This window comes from Arvicanthis niloticus, unplaced genomic scaffold (genome assembly GCF_011762505.2).
Source record: "Arvicanthis niloticus isolate mArvNil1 unplaced genomic scaffold, mArvNil1.pat.X pat_scaffold_452_arrow_ctg1, whole genome shotgun sequence".
Lineage (NCBI taxonomy): Eukaryota > Metazoa > Chordata > Mammalia > Rodentia > Muridae > Arvicanthis > Arvicanthis niloticus.
The window spans coordinates 67,810-73,809 of record NW_023046090.1 but is presented as its reverse complement, the minus strand read 5'-3'; the positions used below and the strand labels follow the sequence as shown (position 1 = coordinate 73,809).

The 6,000-nt window shown below is 33.4% G+C and overlaps 1 long non-coding RNA gene across 1 annotated transcript in view; it reads right to left on the bottom strand.

Annotated features, from left to right (window-relative positions):
- Positions 1-572: 572 nt before the first annotated feature.
- Positions 573-6,000, bottom strand: part of LOC117702101 (uncharacterized) — a 40,927-nt gene continuing 35,499 nt past the window's right edge. The window contains exon 4 of the long non-coding RNA XR_013108328.1: positions 573-779. This is a non-coding gene — a long non-coding RNA (uncharacterized LOC117702101). The remainder of the gene's footprint in view (positions 780-6,000) is intronic.

The following is a 6,000-nucleotide window of genomic DNA, read 5'->3' as shown; positions in this document are numbered from 1 at the left end:
TACATAAAATTAAAAAAGTAAATCTCTGCTCAGGGGCAGAAAGGAGGCTTCAGATGGGCAGGGCCACATTAGCCACTGCTGCATCATTTTATTGTTGGTAATGAAATCTGTTGACCATGACCAAGATGGGAAAAACTTTTTCTACAAAAAATAGATGATTTAATTAAAGGCCACCACAACATAAACTATCTCATTACTCTTCTCAACTGTGAGAAAGAAGAGGCTTAGACTTTTGGGTCAAGGTACAAGATATGTTCCATTTAGGATTGATGTTTGGATCCGTAAGTTGGAATTAGAAATGGATTATTGTACTCTTTTTATGAGCCTTTCTAAAAACAATTTTTGATAAGATGTCTACAATTTGATGATAAAATAAGACCAATACACACACACACACACATATATATGTATACACACACACATATATATGTATACACACACACACACACATATATATATACACACACACAATGAAATAATTCTATTAAGACAATATTAATTTCAATAAACAGTTTCAAATAAAAGGTTTAAGTATTTAGAAAGAATGTAATACTTCATGGTCCTAATAGTAAATACAAGGGAGCACTTACCATTTTTATCCATGGAATTTGGTTCTGATTGTTTCTTGCCAATATCAGCAAAAGATCGGACGATAGGAATCCTGTTAGTGAGTTTTTTCTGATTCTGGTGGTGATGCTGCTTCATCAGTGCCTCATGGACCCTGTGGCGTACATCTTCATTCAGCTGGCCTGAGCTGACCTGCTGGTCAAGGACCATATCTGAAGACAGGAAAAAGATAAGGAGCACAGCTTTTCTGTTTAAAATGGAGACTCTGAGTATTAATCATATTAAAACAGGAAGCAATTCCTTTGACAAATTCAATGGAAGATGTTTTAAATAAAAGTTTATCTTTTATAGGACTGCTACAAGGAAATGTGAATTTTTATTATAAATCACTTAATTTTAACAATAACTTATTTTTCTAAACATATTCAATGTATTAAGCAAAAACTTATGTTATTTATCAAATGGATTCATATGATCATAATAAAGTTGCATTATAGTCTGTATCCCTGTCTCTGTCTGTCTTTGTCTCTCTGTGTCTATCTCTGTCTCTGTCTCTCTCTCTCTCTCTCTCTCTCTCACATACACACACACACCATTTCCATTATATAGAGCATAGGTTTTTTTTTTTTTTTTTTTTTTAAATTTGTGGAATCTTCTTACACTCAAAGTTTATAACAGTATCAACTAGTTACAAAGTTCGGTTTACACTTTTCAGTAACAGAAAATGCAAATCACCCTAACTAAACTGAGTCCCTCTTTGCAACCCAGGTGAACTTCAAACTTACATTACAAATTTCTCAACCACCCAAGAACACAAATTATAGATGTGCACGAGCCACACACTTGACATTATACATTATATTTTAAGGTGTTTTTTAATGACTTTCTGGTGAAGAATAATTTTTTTTTGATGTTCTAAGTGGTGCTAGGAGCTATCCAGCTCTCTATCCCCCACCATTTACAGAGTAAACAAGCATTTCAGTTGTTACAAATTCATCTCTTTCTCCAACAGTACCCTTAGAACTTTTTTGATAACAAAGAACTATAACTTTTAAATGTAGAAGGAAAGATTTCAGAAAATTAAACTGAGTACACCGATATTTGTCATTCATAGTATCAAGCGTGCCAGTCAATTAAATAACAGGTAAGGGCCATTGAAGTTTCTTAATAATATAATATCACTGCACCGAGCATCAGTATTACTAGTCTGCTTTCAGAATGTCAAACATTAACTTTGTTTTGGGGGAGTACAAATTATATAAGGCAGATCCCAGTGAACTGTCTCCTGATGACATATTCAGTACACTGCAGGCATCAGCATTAGCAAACTTCCCCCTTATAAAACTCAGTGTTCTGTTTGCACGAAAAGGAAATGGACGATGGAGATGAGCTTGGATCACTTGGTAACATTCTAGCTGTGTGACCTTGCAAAGCTAAGTGCAGTATTATCACTTGAATGGTGGGAATAACAATGTAAGCATTGTATTTGCAGCTGGAATAATAATCTAAGACCCTTAAAGCACTGATGAGCAAGCTGAGGCCAATCAGCAAGTAGCTTCCCAGTAGATGGTTTTCTTTGCAATTTTCATTAAGTAGATTTCTCTGAAATCTGTGAAGTCTTCAATATTCTGCAGTTTATAGTTATAACAGTATCAACTAGATATTAAGTTGGGTTTGTCAATAACAGAAAGTGCAAATCAACTTAGTTAAACTGACTCATATGACTGGCTTGCAGAGGAGAAAACTCAAAATGAGGCTGCTCTTCATTCCATTTCTCTGTGATGCTCTATGCTTCCTCTTGAGAAGGTGCACTTTGGGCACAGTCTCGTTTCCTTTATATAATGTGGCTGCCAGGAGTAACAGGAAATATCTTTGTTCTTATCCAGTAGGTAATAAATTAGCTTTTGTCACTTTCTTTTATAAGAGGTTCATTTTTCACCTGGCATCGAAAAATTCTACTTGTGACTGACATGAACCAATCACTGTCAGCAGAGATGGGATTCCTACAGCTTTTTGGACAGAACAAAAATTGAATTAATTAGCCTCAATTTTCCTGCCATGAGCCAGATAATAAATGATTTCTGTCACAACTTACCCAACTCTGCCTTTGAACTACATTAAAGCTTCCTAAAGATTACTGAAATTTGAGTTTGATACAATTTTTATACTATAAAAGCTTTTTCTTTTTTCATTTTCAGTCATGTGAAGTGTCCCAAATCACAGCTTAAAAGGCCTACAAGACTAGGCAGCGGGCCATAGTTAAAACAAGGAATATAATTTGCTCTGTCACTTTCTGTTCACAATGAGAAAGAGTTAAAAATGAGTATTTGGGAGTTGGCAACGATGCATGCAGAGTACTTAGAAGTCATCCATTGCATTGAACGATGAAATGTAAATTCATATTTCAGTTCTTTGGAGATCAGTAATTATGACATCTTTGAATTAAAAAAATAAAGGAACTGAAGAACTGTCATCCTATTATGCTACTTTGAAAATTTGCTGTGACCACAAATGTATATAAAGTATGTATTTACATAAAATAGACATTATAAGAAAGTTATTAAAACACTAATATAAGAAAATTTCAAGGAAGATACAGAAATAGGATATTAAGACTCCCCTATTCAGTATGCTAAACAGAACCTAAACTGATCATATAAAAACCATATATTTAATATTATTACTAAAATTCTCCTGAGCCACAATCACAGAAGCACTACAAATTCCCCTAATGTCTACCTTTATACTTACATAGAGATAAGACATGTATTTCAGACAAATACATAGAGAAAGTAAATAGGGTTTAAAAAGTACTCATCTGCACAGTAGCCACAGAAACACAGTCCACACATCTAAGGCACGAGCACATTACAGACTGCATTAGTGAACAAGGAAGGCTAATCTTCTTGTTTAAGAATAAAGCATACTGGTGTGAAGCTTAAGCACCGAAGGTACGGACATGACTCAGTCATCACCCACATTGTTCTCTTCACCACAATCACACTTATCAGTATTAACTAGAAACGTAGAAAGGAATAATGAGCCATGGTGGCTTTAGGCCCAAAGTCGAGCCTTCACAACTCAGCAGGCAATGGTGCCTAACATAGTGAGCTTGCCAAAGCCCTATGCCAAGATCTTGTTAAGAAAAGAAGCAAGAAGGAAAAAGATAAATAGAGCACATTGTTCTGACTTCAAGCACTCTACAAAGCCTATCAGTGCTGTGTAAAAAGGCTTGAAGACGGAAGAGTCATTTTTTTCATCATACTTAGGTAATTGCTTTAGTATAATCAACTCATCATGATCACAAACTATCCTAAGAAGCCATACGTTTTGCAAAAACTATATAAATCTCTGCCTTCTTCAAATTTCCCATGCAAATGCTCTAAAAACTCATGGCCTTAACTTTCAAAGAGAAGATGCAGGAGTAAAAAAATATGAAGTGATAGGTTCTTCTTGGCTGCCAACACTAACTGCATACAAAGCAGAACACTTAATCTTGTACACTAAGGGTTACCATAATATTAACCTGGTTTTATGGCTTTGTTTTGTTTTTAACAGGGTATCAGCATGCATCTCTGGCTGGCCTGGAACTTACTGTGTAGGCCAGGTTGGCCTCAAACTCACAGAAACCTGACTGCCTACACTTAGATTAAAGGTGGATGCCATCACCCCTGGCATGAACCTGATTTCAAATAATGCATTCTCATACCAGTCTTAAGTTTGTATTCTGTGAAACAGGCTATTAAATTTATTCTTCAGTAAAAAAGTTAAAGTGACAAAAGTTGCTTCAATGAGTTGTGAACTATGATTGATTATTTGTCCATGATACTAACTTTAGCTTGATTTTAATTTCTTTCTAACTTTCATTGACAGAATCAGGGTAAAGTATTCACACTTCAAAGAGAATATTTCCATTTTTAATCTCTATAATGCTGAGTTTTAAAGAGATTAGCACAGACCATAAATTGTCTACAATGTATATGAATGTAAGTAGGAAACACTTTCAACATAATTAATCTCTGCATTAGAATAAATCATGGTAAGAAATTTTATACCTAGAGATTTGTGGATTTGAAAAGGTTAAGTAATATTCTGAGGGATAGAGATTAGATTTATTGAGTTCCCTAAAACATGGGGAAATAGATATGTTTTAAATTAACTTCATCCAAAAGAAAATCCTACTTTAATTATACCAGAAATTCTTGACAGACCTGCCAGATACAAATGGGATTTTCTGCTACTAAATCTAACAAAATCTCTTTAAGGAATTATGAGAGTCTGTTAAAAAAAATATCAAAAATCTGATGAAAAAAAAACAAAACAGAAAAATAATGACATAAAATATTTTACCACTCCAAAACAATATCTGGCTCCTTTACAAAGAAATGTCCAGAAAGCACTAATTCTACAGATTTTATACATTCCAGAAATGTCAGCTTTGGAATCCTTAAGAACAAACAAATATTTTTTTTTTTTTTTTTTTTTTTTAGAAAACAGGCACTAGCTATTACATATGTACCTAGCTTTTGATTTCCTAAAATAGAGAAATAATTGATGATTGGAAAAATTACTAGTCTTTAAAACATCATAATCATGAGCAAAACCGACTTTATGATTACAGGTTAATTCAAAGAAATTATTTTCTTATCTGCAAATATCACCTTTAAGACATTAGTTCTATACATCTGTTTTTAATAGGAGAAAATAGCCTCCATCTTACAGTTAAATACTGCTATAACAATAAGATAAAATGGTAGATAAGAACAAACTGCAAAGTTTAGAAGACTTAAATATATAAAGCATATATAGTTATCAAATATAATAAATTACATGATCATAACATGAATAAACAGAAAAGAAAATAAGGTATTTTAATGAAATTTTAATGAAGGCTGAAGTAAGTATCTTTTATATTAAACTCAAGTTGCAATTAATAAATCTTTTATTTACAACTAAAAAGGAAATGAGGCAAAAGTAGTCAACACAATTATGTCCAGAACCTGTAATTTCTGTATACTATTAGCTCTAAACTACTGTTATATCCTGAATGATACTGTACAAGCTGGTCTACACTGAAAATAGAACATTCAAGTGGGACTACTTTGAGTCAAACAAAAGACACAGACTGACCAGAGAATCACAAAGAAGAATAAAAAGCTATTTGGGGTATTGGGCCTACTGAACTATGTTCATTGAAAGAATAGATTCAGAAAGCATAATTGTGAAAAACTAGATTGAACACAGCTTGCTGTCCCTTAGTCTACTGAGCTGAGCAAAAGAAAGGCACCAGAGATAGGAAAATAGGCAATTAAATCTATAAAAAGTTAACTTACTAGACATTTCCTGCTCAGAGTAACTTCCTAATGAAAACATTAGAAATCACATTCTTTAAGAAAGGGAAATGAAATGATTAAAGGTGTGTTTTGGGGTCAG